Source organism: Egretta garzetta, unplaced genomic scaffold (genome assembly GCF_000687185.1).
Source record: "Egretta garzetta isolate BGI_Z169 unplaced genomic scaffold, ASM68718v1 scaffold447, whole genome shotgun sequence".
NCBI classification, from domain to species: Eukaryota; Metazoa; Chordata; class Aves; order Pelecaniformes; family Ardeidae; genus Egretta; species Egretta garzetta.
In genome coordinates this window covers 355990-370370 of record NW_009260397.1, presented here as the reverse complement: position 1 = coordinate 370370, position 14381 = coordinate 355990, and the positions used below count along the sequence as shown (strand labels likewise).

The following is a 14381-nucleotide window of genomic DNA, read 5'->3' as shown; positions in this document are numbered from 1 at the left end:
CTAGCCTGGTAACTAAAGTACTGAGAGTGGAATGGCAGTTGCAGAGAAAAAAGTATTTTATAAAAATTCAAAAAGTTGAAAAATTCAGGTTCTCTGAAACCATTTATTATTAAAAATGTTAATAAACACATAGGATTTTACAAAATTTAATACTAGTCATACGAATATGAGGATTATCTCCGAGAAGAAACCAGAAGTAGCGCACCGCGTTCCACGGTCCACAGTCAGGACACTTCAGCATCTTTACCTTGCCTTCAAGTTTTCTCAAAAACAGCAGGCAACTGTCAATACTGTCATTCCAACCATGAGCAAATAAACAAAACCCCAGAAAACAAAGCTCATTTTAGTCAAATCAGGAGCAGCTGCAGGAGTCCCAAATGCTGCAGTTACCACAAGAACTGCTAATTCTGGAAGACAACCTAAGAGAGGGCAGACTGGCCAACTGCCGTAACTTGAAGCATGGACTACCAGATGGACTACCCGGATTGGGACCTTCTTCCCTTTTGAAAGAGTAGAATAGTTGGCAGCTGTTTTCTTCCTCTCCCCTGAGTCAGAAGACATAGGATGGAAGATTAAGAGGAGGAAATTTCCACTCTCCTTTCAGTCTTACAGATTCTCAGTGGAAGTGAGTGATCAGGTTTATCTGGGCCCAATATCCTGTGGCTGATTAGAAACATGAAACACATCCAGCTTTTCCATCTCTTAAAAAGTGAAGCCCTTCAAAGGCACAAAAAGCAGCCTGATGATTGAGTGCATGAGATGTGCTACACAAAAGCAGTGATCAGGAGTACTAATTTATTTCAGGTAACGAAATCAACACTGTACACGAACACACACTCCTTCCTCCCCATCAGCACCTCAGCTGTATGCAAGTGTATTTCAAGTCTTTGATAAAAGTCAGTAAAACCCCAGTAGTTTTGCATCCTCAGACCCCTAAGCGCTGTTAACAGAAGCAATAGGAAGTTTCATTTTAAGACACTGAAAATACTTGTTTATAGCTTCCAGATTCCCTTTAGCTCTGAAAGCTGGCGTGAACAGACACAGACAACTTTCTTTGCTGTTGCAGTTTCATCATCAGAATGTCAAAAATGCACCGGTCTTGCCATACGGCTACTAGTAATCAGAACGCCCTCACAGAAGATTAAATAACTGAGAGAGGATTTGAAATAAGACACTCCTAAGAAAACCAAAACCCAAACCAGAAAAGCCCCATGAAGGTAACATATTTGCTACACACACATTATTTTAAGTGGCACAACTGCCTACTAGATTCCAGAGCAGATGCTAATATTTACAGGGAGGACCAAGTTGCCACACTTATGTTTTCTTGCCTTTTTCATGTTTATGAGTTGAATGCTTACTTGTGCTTTTGATCTTACTCAACTGAAAACCAAAACTGAGAAGACCAAAGAGGACATTACTGTTGAATGATATTTTGATGTTCTACAGACTACATAAAAATGTTCCCCATAGCATGCCTGAGAAATAATCAAAACAATTTTTCAGTGCACATCTTGTGGTGAAGCTGACTGCATTTAAAAAGTTACCTCAAAAAAACCTATACTTTTGCAAGAAATCCAGTAAATTAGAACCATAGCTTTTTGACAGCTCACAGAGCTAGAAAACCAGTGCTATAATGAAGGTTAGGGTACTGGCAACTATATGACTATCATACATTTGGGCAGAGCCTGACAACCTTGTCTGGCAATCTAGATAAAGCAGTAGCTCCAGCTGGCCTGCAGACATCCAGCAACAGCCATTTGCATACACATTTATCCAGTCTACAGAACACATTCATCAAGTCTGACACATCTTACAACATGCCAGATACATATTGCACACATGATCTTTGCATGTATGGGATCTGCTTATTATAGCAAGTAATATAGTAACATACCTCACTGGATGTATAACCTCAAAAAGAACTACTGGCTAACATTAGCTTTTACAGTACAAACCATTTATACTCTTGCGAATACATCACAGAGGTCATCAGTGACAGAAGACTGTGTGAAGTCAAGTGTTTCTCATCCATAAGGGATTTTTTAAAAGGATGCATATTTTAGAAGTGTTCCTGAAAATATGCAACAGTATTTGCTTCAAGAACAGCAACTGCATAGCAAACTGATGTAAATAAGTGAAACTCTAAACAGAGTAACCAAGTATAATCCTCATGTTTCATCACAGCATTACTTTAAAATGTCCACAAATTCAGCATTGAAAAACACTATTTGTGATTTACTGAAACTCAAAGGTAGAAACTTCAAAGACCCTTAGAGGACAGGGAGGGTTAGGTATTGGTGTTCCTGATTTTCTTGTGGAGAAACTAAGCTCTAGTAGTTACTTTCTTACTGAAACACTGTGTAATTATAGTTTAAAAACTGAGAAAAAGATACAAATGAATCCAACAACTTAAAATAAGGACAAGACATTAATTAGCACAAAAGTTCTAAAAGCAGCTGCTTGCTCAGGCTCCTAAAGTGAATTTATGACCTCTTGGTGCCAATTTCTCCCCTCCTGCCTTCTCCGGGAAAGAAAAAGAAGATGGAGTTTCAACGCTGAAAACAGAAGACATCAATATTGCTGAACTGTAAGTGGAAAAAGCCCTACTTCACCCAGTTTCTCAAAAGGCAGATATCATGGATAAAGATACCTTTAGGCTTCTAAAGAACACTACATTCCTTAGGAAGACACAGTATTAGGACCCAACAATACATTTGTCTCTGCCCAATGCTAAATTTTAAAATAAGAAATAAAATGCTCACTAGCCAAATGCAGCTTTCTGAAGATTAACACACAACAGTAATAAATCAAATGAGAGCTAAAATATTATTTCACTATTGTTTTAAAAAGCAAACACTGCATATAAAACTGTCATTTAGATTTTGCCCTAGGGAGAAAGTAGGAATTACTGGATACTTCCTTTCCCTTTATACACAATTCCTCCCACCTCAAAAAAAAGAAGAAAAAAAAAAAAGAGTGAAGCAGTGGAATTACGAGTTGTAACTCCATGAGACAATCAGGAGAAACCTTTGGAGGTCCCTTATACCATACTACTAAACAAATACTCATCTATCAACAGACACAAGAGGTTAATGGAAAATAATGCTAGCACTACAGTATCAATTTTAAAATAATCAGGATGGAAAAAAGCCAAAACAAGCCCAAAATATCAGATAGAAAGACTGCATTCCTAAACTCAAATGTAACTATTCGCTCTAACCTGTATCCTTTCCCAGACAACTCTCTTTCCACAGCACACATAGTACAGGAAACAAAAGGGAATCTTGTTCAGGAGCGTGCTCTCCTTGCTCTGGCGGAGGCATGTGAAACCAGTCCTGCATTTTATACCAACTGCAATACAACTCCATAAATAATAATTTAAAAGTGTTTTGCCCAATAGCATGGCTCTGCTCTATACTGTAAACCGATATGATACATCTACCCAGCCAACATGAAATGCTTTCAGGGTTACTCTTACGTACTCTTTAGAAACCTGAAAACTGAAAGGGAGGTGTATGATTTCTCACTGTGATTATTTAAATCTCATTCATTATTTAATATGTTTAATTATGCCGATACTGCTGTCACAAAATTAAGGCTCAATTATAAGAGTACAAAAAACAGTTTCCTGTGCCTGTAAGTTGAGAGAGGGTTAAGCAGCAAAGTAGGCCTTTTGCCTTTGGTTGAAAATACAAAGTATCAACAGGTATTAAGCAGTTTTAGCTATTAAAAAATAGTGGATTATTAAGAAAATGATAAATAATCTTAGAATTATCTTTTAAGAGTTCCAGAAAAATAGAAACAACTGATCCCTCCAATTTGAGGATACTAAGCATTTTTGAAACATCGAATACCCCAAATCAGAGGAAAATAGAAATACTGACATCTAAGAGCAATGGAGTCAGTACACTTTCACTCTCTATTTGTACAAGCTCTTTGGTTTTGATATATTTAGGCTGACAACTTTTGCCCAAATAATCAGGGAATGACATTTTTAGGTCACTTACACAGTCCCAAAAGGCAGAACTGTGAAGAAAAGATTATGAAATACAGCCTCTTCAACCCCCTGTAAAACACAGATTCAGAACCTCCCCAAGTCTCTGCAGGCAAGACAGCATAGTCACCAACAGCTTAACGTCTGGGACGTGAAATAAGCTACAAACTATGAGGCAGTTCTCTACAGCTGTAATGCCCACAGCTCAAACTTTCAGCCTGCAAGCTGCACAAGCACTCTGAAACGATGTCTCTTGCTCAATAATTGCAAAAGTATAATCCATTAACCACTGGATTCCAGAAGCCCAGAGCAAGCAGCACATTTGTTTTACTGCTTAAGATGAAGACATCAGGTTTAGTGACTTGAAAATTTCCTGATGCTAGAGGGTTATTTAAGATACCAAGGGCAACAGGAAACTGTGGGGAATCACAGAAGACCCTTATGAGACTAACCAGACAATAAAAACAGCAAATAAAATTAAATGTAGGCAAACACAAAGCAGTATAACTCTTGGGGAAAAGAAACCTCAGCTTCATGTATAAATGTGCTCTCAATTCATCAATATTCAGCAAGACTTCAGTGTTTTGATTCACAGCTTCATTAAACTATCAGTACAGTGTTTGGGATAAGGCAAAAAAAGCAAAGCAATTCCAGAATTATTAAAGAAAGGAATAGAAAACAAACCATAAAACACAAATATTGCACTCAACAAATCAATTTTTTGCCCATCTACCCACACTTAATTGGTATGTGCAGTTCTGGTCTCTCAACCTCAGAAAAAAGGACTTCTTACAGACCTGAAAAAGGTTCCAAGGGGCAAAAATAAGATCAAAGGTATATAATAGCTCCCATGAGACATTTCACAGGGAATATGACAAAAGCCTATCAAATCTTGAACGGGGAATTGGGAAGGCAGACTGTGACTGGCTGTTAATCATCTTTTTCTGTACTAAAACTAAAGACCAACAAATTAAGTTAGAGCCAGGTTCAAAATAAGAAAAATGAGCTGTATTTTTAATGCAGATTGAAAGAATGTTGTGGCTGCATGAAGCGCAAGTGGAAGGAGAGACTGGACATGCACAAGGTAGAGAAACTCCCTAATGGATGCTAAATAGCTGAGCACAAAGGGCTCAGAAACCCCTCTGAGCTAAAAATAATTGCAGGATGGGAACGTAGTCAGGGCAGGAGGGAAGAGTTTGGTTTTGTTTTGTTTTTCCTGAGGCATCTGCTCACAGCAGCGGGACCCAAAGCACCAGGTGGGACGGATCCCTGCTCCAGTCAGGGCAGTGTCTGCTACGTTCTTATGCCGTGAGGAAAATACACAGATGCCAATGATTTATGGGTGCTGCAATTTTGGAACCACTGCTGCAGGTAGTTATTTAGAAAAGAAAGACTTTCCTATTACTTTCTATCTTAAAAATTCAAAAGGGCCTTTACAGTTTTCCATTACAAGTTGTGGAATTACAAAAATAGGAATTCTACCTTTATCCATCCACTGTTTTCAAGCCACATTTGCTACTGCTACTTCACTTTTAAACAGAAGGGATGAAAGAGCAGAGCTTTGGGCAAGAATTGGCTCTTATAAACTGAAATTTCTCTACTCCTTCTTTGGAGAAAACTTCAGAGCTGTAACTGTTGTGAGCAATGTGTAACCGTTGCAATACTTAACATTCCAGACAAGTGACAGGAACATTTACAGAAGAACTCCTAAACTTAAAAACTGTGCTCCAAAAGCCTTTTCCTAACAAAATTAAATAATGTAGTTTTGTTTTCAAGCTCCTACTTTAAACAACTGCTATTTCAAACCAGTGCCGAGGAAAGAAAAAACAACCGTTTATCAACTAAATCCAACTGATTCTTCCTAGCGTGGGGAATACGTTTCACAAGGAAGGGGAGCACTGTCCATAACCTGGTCTCAGCACTAACTTCTACATTGACTGCACCTTCAGAAGCTTTTATTTTTGAATTACAGTTTTGGAAACCAGAACAAAAGAGCAGGTAATTCTATACCTTATTGATATCCATCCTAGAGCTGATTAAAAAATATTCTAAGTGGGCTAAGTACCCTGTAGCACCTCCATTAACTAGGGCTGCTCACGCTATAGATGAGAACACCATCCATATTACTATCATACAGGTTTTGTTTCACTGGTGTTGATAATACACATAATGAAAACATCCTTATATCTGAAGGCAGCCTGTATGTCCCTTAAAGTGCAAGCTGAGATAAACCTCAACCAGCCGAACATGGTAAAGGAAACAGAAGAGGGAATATAATATGTAGAATATTAGTACGATTCACATGGAGGGACACTAAAACCTCGGTTTGGCTACCTTGTCATTTTTCACTCCTTTTGGTAAATTTCACAGTTGCATCCAAATTTTAAGCTGTGCACTAACAGATGATGTAATATATACCTATTTCCCGGATAGTAATTACACCTCTATGTCAGATTTTAAAGGCCTAAACAAACTTAGCACAAATCTAACTCTTCTAACCTTCTCTGTAAACCCCTCAGGTTAATATTCCAATAAAACAGAATCAACTCTCAACTTGGTTTTGTGGGCAAAAAAAAAATTTAAACCAATAAATCTCCTAAAGGACTGGCCAGCTTTAACTATAAAAGCAGCTAGCCTAAAAAGTGATACTTGGTCAGTTAACCACATTAATTAAAAGCATTCTTATCTATCATTATTCCAAGCATGCTCTAAAGTGTTATTACAAAAATCAATAACCCTCCAGTTACAAAAGTGTATTTAGTGTCATAAAACCTTAAATATATACTGTATTCCTTAACCAACAGTCAGATTCTCCTGCACACATGGAATTCTTCCTTGGACTGCCAGGTAAGTGCTTTCAAAACCAGCAACATACAATTTTAAGACCAGGGAATTTGGCAGAATAGCACAACAAAAGGTGCACAACTAACACAACAACTTCCTTTTGTTTCAAACTGACTAGCTCAGTAGATTGACATGTAGCTCATTTCATTGACATGTACTCTGTCTCTAGCACATCTGTTCCCAAAAGTTCTGGCTAGAGTAGGTGACCAGTGGCGACCTTTTCCCTTTTGTCCATTCAAAACATTGTCAGCTGAACTCTTCTATCAACAACTGCAGCAAAGGCTTCTGCAGCATGAAGTTCACAAGGGAGAAGAAAGGCAGTCAGTAGCCTAGCTTCCACCAGAAAAAGGGGGACAGAGAAAGGAAGTGCAACATGCTATTTCAGGAGCTAGACCAGCAGCTCCCAGCACACGTATGTTACAGGTAAAACATGTGAGATAAGTGAGTAACTTCAACCAGGTCCCACGTTCATCCAAAACACTCCATCAGATCTTCAGTTCATGCAAAACCCAAAAACCTTATGAAGTTCAACAAGGGCAAGTGTCGAGTGCTGCACCTGGGTAGGTTGAACCCCATGCACCAGTACAGGCTGGGGGCTGACCTGCTGGAAAGCAGCTCTGCTGAGAGGGACCTGGGAGTCCTGGTGGATGACAAGCTGACCATGAGCCAGCAGGGTGCCCTTGTTGCCAAGAAGGCCAATGGTATCCTTGGGTGCATTAAGAGGAGTGTGGCCAGCAGGTCAAGGGAGGTTCTCCTCCCCCCCTACTCTGCCCTGGTGAGACCCCACCTGGAGTACTGTGTCCAGTTCTGGGCTCCCCTGTTCAAGAAAGATGAGGAACTCCTAGAAAGAGTTCAGAGGAGAGCAACAAGGATGATAAAGGGACTGGAGCGTCTCCCCTATGAGGAAAGGCTGAGAGAGTTGGGCTTGTTCATCCTGAAGAAGAGAAGGCTAAGGGGACCTCATCAACACATACAAATATCTTAAGGGTGGATGTCACGAGGACGGAGCCAGACTCTTCACAGCAGTGCCCAGTGACAGGACAAGGGGCAATGGGTACAAACTGAAACATAAGAGGTTTCAGTTGAATATGAGGAAAAACTTCTTTACTTTGAGGGTGACATAGCACTGCAACAGGCTGCCCAGCAGGGTTGTGGAGTCTCCTTCTCTGGAGATATTCAAAGCCCACCTGTACGATGCCCTGTGCAACCTGCTCTAGGAGATCCTGCTTTAGCAGGAAGGTTGGACTAGATGATCTCCCAAAGTCCCTTCCAACCCTTACCATTCTGTGATTCTGTGTGATTCTGTAACCCCAAATCCTGTTTCCAGCATGGTTATGATGACAGATCTGTTCTTACCAGCTGTTGACTAATGTATTCTTAACTTGAGGACTTCTTATTGCCTGGATTTCTGGAACTGAGTGATGATTGGGTTCTCACTATGTCCACTTCACCACCGATCTGGTCTGGCAACATTCCTGAAGTCATTGCACCAAAAAAAAAAAAAAAAAAGAATAGAGATCAGGAGAAACATATAGAGAGATACATCACCCCTGAGGACCTTCCCAGCCCCCAGGTGCTTACGGCTCTGGGATTCTCAGCCCCAGGACCATCCTGGTCTCAGCTGGACAAAGGGAATGGCCCATCCAGAAGCCAGCCTTGCTAACGCTGGGGGAGGGAAGTGCCTGCTGGGGATTTCTTAACCTAGTCATGAAAGTAATTTAATTGTACCCTGTCACCAAAAGAGGCAGTCCCACCCCTTCCTCGATCCTCTCCTTTCTTTCAATTCTAGAGATCATAGCTCGTTTTGTGATGAATTGGTCTTTCAGTCAGATCAGGGCTGATCTGACTCATAATGGCTAGATACTACGCAAAGGAAGCAGCGGGACTGTGAACTGGGAACAAGGAGGAAGGCTCACCCTTTCAGAGACAGTATAGCCCCAAATTTGTTTTAATTCGGTCTCAGCCTACTGGACATTCAGCAACAGCCCTGATTTAAATCAGTCTCTTATTGCTGCCCAACCACCACCACTTTCCAAGCCACAATATTTTGTGGAGCCATGTGGTAAGATGAGGAAACAGATGAACTGTACTATTTTTAAGCAATCAACATAAGAAAAAACAGAGCAATCAGACCACCGTAGAGGGTCTGAAGACTGCCTATCTATTGGTTTGAATTCTGTGCTCTGACCCACCTCTTCCTTCAGCTCCAAGACCTGTTAGCAGCACACTCATTACTTCATTTAAAATCCTTCAGGCTTGGCAGACAGAGAAAAGACAGAACTGCATGCAAATCTTTCCTGAATACCCTGGTATCACTAGGGGTGGAACATTTACCTACCCCAGTGTGGAAGCCCAAGGATATACGTTTGAGTCATATAGGAGAAAAGTCTTTGGGACAGGGTGAAGAGGCTCCCATCTGCAGCCACTAATTTTTTTTTCTCCCCCAGGAAAAAGGATAAGATATTGTTTCTCTTCCACATTTTTATTCCAAGCCTTCTGGAAAAGGGTGAATCACGCACCAGTTTATGGAGTCCCTGTTCCCTTGGACCTGGGGATGGAGCCTGGGAAAGCACTAAAAGCCCAGGACCAGTATGGCATCCCTACCAGATGTGACTGCTGATATGCCGATATCACTGTGGCATGCCAAGTGCCTAACACTTTAGCACTTTCCATTGTGAAACACCTTTAAAGTATTTCTTTGAGAAGGTCCTATCCCTCCAGGTTTCATGGTGAGCCTTTGATGTTTGGCTGAAGGCCTCAGAATAGTTTTCCCATCCCCTCCAGAAAAATGTAGTCATTCTGCTAAAAAAGGCTGTATTGAAGTCTTTATAGTTATTTTTTTCGTCCAAGTATCCTTTACTTCCAGCGTTAACATCCATAAGTTATAGACTTAATGGAATTTTCTTCTGTAGGTAGAAACTATTTTTTAGAGGTACATACCAAACATTTTCAGAAAACTTCCAAGAAGTTCTTATAATGCATATTTGGACAATTTTACATTTTTAAAATAGCAAATTTTCTTCTGAACTTGAAATGCAAGTAGACAGAAATCTCGCGTGCATACTTGGAACTATATCATTTAAAATGTTATTAATATTTTTCCTGAGTGAGCTTTCATAAACAAAATTTATACATCTGCCCATTTTCCTCTATGGCTTCGAGACAACCACCTCCTTGTGCGTGAGCTTGGTGGTAAATCACAGTAATCTCTAGCATAGCGAACTATCAAAACCTTTGCAGAATGGCACATCACCACCCTTAAACTTTGTTTCAAAGTCATAGGGATAGCCATACTTACAGGTTGAGGAAACCCTCTCCTGTAGTTTTGTATAAGGCTAGAAAGAAGAATAGCAACAGTTGGGGGGGACATTATATCAAAAAGGTTTTTTTAACATCTTAATTCTTGATGGAAAGTTCTCAGTTACAGTCAAACCCAGTGATAGTGCTGCATTCAAGGATGTATCCCACTTTACAAATCTTAAGTCAAGAGTAATTTTGTGACACCTTCCAGCAACTGTATCTATTTAAGAAATTAATCATTTCCAGAAGAGACATGTAATTGTCCATTTGATATAAAGGAGTGCAGATAAAAAGTAGCCTTGCATGATTCTGTCATTGCAAGGAAAGAAAGATCCTTTTTTTGTCACAGAAAAAAATTAAAGGAAAGCTAGAACTTTAAGTGAAAAGAGTTACTCAGTCAGATTTGTGGCAGGAATCATGTCTATAAAGATCAGTTTTAATTCTTTTTTCTTTTCCTCCAGAAAAGACCTTCAGGGACTCAAAGGAAATATTTGCCATCAACTACTTACAATGCCCGTTACTTCTTAAGGAAAAGCAAACTGAAACAGAGAAGACCGTTTTTTGCGAAGAAATTTTTAACTGCACAACAGATGCTACTTTAAATACATACCCGTTACCAAATCTCAGTGTCATTTAGCTCGCTAAATAAAAGAAACTTGAAGCTCTCTACAACTTGGCAACTCAGTAAAAAAAAAAAAAAAAAATCAATCCTATGGCTAACCAGAGAAAGTCAAGCCTTAATAGATCATTTTTATATACTTGTCCATGTCAGTTAAGGTTTGTCAATATGAAGACTGCCAACATCTTAGCAATGAACAGTGAAATATGTTGAAGGAGCCTCCCCAGCACCAACCCTCACAGAACAATGAAATTTTGGAGCCGAAGTTTCAAGAAGGCTCCATCTGCCAAAACCACTGTGTGATTTTAATTAAGAACATATATAGAAATGTACTAAGAAGAGCATGAAGTTTCAAGGAGTGTTAAGGATGCCAGCCCCTTGGTCAAGCTTTCCACCCACTCCCCCAAATGTGTATCTCATAGGAAATCATTATTCACTGCATGTGCCTGTGCAGAACACACGTCCTACACTGGCTAAATGACCAAAGTCAAGGAAATGTCCTTAGCATCAGAAAAATTCCAATACCTTCAGGCTGATGTCATTAAATACATCACTTGAGTATTGCAATACTACCTTTATTCTATTTTTAATGCTTTTAAAATACTAGATGTTAGATGCTCAGTTTATTTTCCTGTAGAAAACTGCATATATACTAGTTAGTTGCAGGCAATCAATAGCTTGGCTTCATTCTGGCAAATAGTCCTGGAAAATAAAATTAACTGAGGATCGTGAAAGTCTTATCTTTCATAAATGTCAAACCAACTCTTGAAGTAAAAATGAATTATTTTCTGTCTTGAAATTTTGCTTAAGTGGTTTGATATAGCCCTTTAAGTACGTAACAAACGGCTAGATCTAAATTATGATATTTTTTTTTTTAGTACTGAAACCTTGCAGATTGATCCCCTTTAAAAAGTCTCCTTTTACCTAACCACAATTTATTCTTGTATTAATCTCGGGAAGCTACTAGTTCTGCCACTTATTTGCAACAGTGTCAGTTCTTTGCAAAATTAAGGTATCCCGAGACATTTACTTACAAAGATGAAGATCAAAAGTTGCAGTGCCTTTACAGTAAAGTCCTCTTTCCCAAAGAAAATCATGCATGTGTGTGAAAACTCTAATGATGAATTATTTATATGTTAAAAGATAGTATTCTATGACTACTTGCAGGCTGCATTAAACTGTTAAGTGCTCCAAATGGTGGCTTCTCTGATTATTTCGGTTGGAATAAGCTCAAAAGAACAACTAATATGTTCCCTGTGACTAGTCACTTAAGGCTATGGTTAAGTATGCAACTCAGCTTCTAACACCCATTTTTTTCTCCATTTTTCTGTATAAAGACTAAAAATAAGATCAAATGAGGTGATTTTTGAAGTCAGGAAGTACAAGCATAACATACCTTACGCCGTTTTTCCTTTGGAGCAATAGTGATTCAGTCACATTAACAGCATTATACACTTCTAGAACTGGATCCTAGTTGGCAAGACAGGGTCCAGCGTTGCAAGATCAAGGCAGGAAAAAAAGAACTTTGGAAGTATGCAAGTCAAAGATCTCTTAAGGAGTTTCCATCGCATGCCTCCACCTTCTGAGAACATATTTTCTTCTTCCATACTAACAGTAAAGCAAAAATGGCACAAACTTATTTCCCTTCGCCATCTTACTTGCAAGTATATATTTATTCATACCTAAAATGTTACCTGTACATCACTTCCTCTATTCTGTAGCATAAAAATAACTATTGCAACATGCCCTTAGAAGAAACTTCTAAAACTCATTGGCTACACCTTGCCCTAGTAGCTAACACAGGCTGGATATTGTTCTCCAGTCAGGAGGCAAACCTGCACTGCTTGATTTGTGACTATACAGCCAAAATTGCTTTCCCCTCTCCCCCATCCAGAAAAGGGTGGCCATGTCCCATGTCTGTTTGGAGAAGTCCTGGCATTTGCCACCTTTGAATAATCACAGAATCACAGAATCACTTTGGTTGGAAAAGACCTTTGAGATCATCGAGTCCAACCTTTAACCTAACCCTGCTATCCCACCACTAAACCATGATGCCCAGGTATGGCTATGGATGCCTTTGGTAGCGTGCCTGGAAGGCCACAGATATCACACTGCCTTAGAACACAGAGGGAAAGGGAAAATACTGCAGGTCTGGTAAGCTGCAAAACACAATAAAAAGTACAGTCCATGAGAACTGGAAATCCCTGCACAGAGGTTTGCCCACTGTGAAGTTCCACCATCATCAAATTTCAATGAAACAGTCCCTTATACTACTAAAGGGAGAACACAGATCTTTATTAATAGATCACACCAAAATTCAGGTCAACAAATGGCTCTTCGACTTGAATAGATAAAAGAATTGGGAAATGTGGACTGCAGTGTTGATCTAGATGGCACTGTATTTGACACTAATGGTACAATAAATTAAAAATATTTGAGATGTTTTGTTCCCCACAATTACATATTGCATTCAATAAAGAAAGAAAAATAGACACAGGTCTTCTGACATACAAGAACATCTGAAAAATCAAGTTTTCTTTTCTCTTATTTCATAGTCTACCAGCCTACAATCTGATTTTTCCATTAGCTGAAAATTAAGTGGCAGTGTTAAAAGAAACAAGAGACTACTCCAGTCTCAGTTTCTCAATTTTAATCTCAGACTGTTTACAATGACCCATTCTTTTCATTTTTGTTAGCTACTACCTAACAACAATCAACTAGGCTGGAAGAGGGAGGAGAAATTGTACTTCTGAGCTACTGCAGAACTATATTATGATCCACAGTGTTAAAAGCAGCCACTGGCTTTGGTTTGCCTACATTTCAGCAGCCAAAGTCCATACCATTAATTAAGCAGGAAGCAGCAACAGAAGGTTTATGTTTGCTTTTGGGGTGAGCAGAGCTTGCACAGACTGTGTCCTTCGACAGAACCTATGGCTCTTCAGAATACTTTTCACCCACTGGAGCCATTTAGAAGACAAATTTTCTGCTACAAAAGAGCTGTTTTCCAGATCCTAGCACAGACAGACACTTCATGCAATCACAGACGGTGAGATGCTGTTGTGGAGCGAAGCGCACAGTTTGCTGAGCACTGCATTGTTTTTTCTATCTGAGGACATGGAGTATAGAAGACTCTTAAAACAGACTGGTGACTCCCTGATTTTGGCCCAGCTATAAGAACTTGCTTTCCTCTATCCCTGACGCTACCAGGTCATGTAAGGCTTGCAAGAAGGAACACTGTGAAGCACAGGAAGCAGGCAGCAGCACAAAACTGGAACTTTCAGCTACAAAAATACAGAAAAATGGCACTCCAGAGAAGCGCGACACCAGAATCCAGACAAAGGTCCTCCCTACCACACCAAAACCTAGCAACAAAGGTGCAGACGTGCAGGCACTCTACCTTTCTCCTCAGAAAGCTCCCACACGCACCGCCACCAACCCTCTCCGCGGAAACAAGCCAGCAGCGTGAAACAAATGATTTCACCGTGGGATGCAAACCCGGGCAAACCTGAGCTTGCCCCGCTAGCCGGGAACCGCGGAGCCCTCCGTTACCTCACCGCCTCCCAGCCAGACGGGAGAGCCGGCCTCCCCCGGGGCGGCCCTCACCGGCAGGGCCGGCGAGGG

General features: G+C 40.0%; 1 protein-coding gene across 3 annotated transcripts in view; it reads right to left on the bottom strand.

Annotated features, from left to right (window-relative positions):
* The window catches only part of SPECC1L (sperm antigen with calponin homology and coiled-coil domains 1 like), a 74461-nt gene extending 60121 nt beyond the window's left edge, over positions 1 to 14340 (bottom strand). The window contains exons 1-2 of one of the 3 annotated variants that reach the window (XM_035898535.1): positions 14310 to 14340; positions 8198 to 8316 (exon numbers count right to left, since the gene is read on the bottom strand). The gene's annotated coding sequence lies outside the window, so the exon portion shown is untranslated. Of the gene's footprint in view, positions 1 to 8121; positions 8317 to 12156; positions 12243 to 14309 lie in introns of those variants that run through there. The other 2 variants (XM_035898534.1, XM_009643088.2) reach the window with 2 other exon arrangements.
* Between the last annotated feature and the right edge of the window lie 41 nt (positions 14341 to 14381).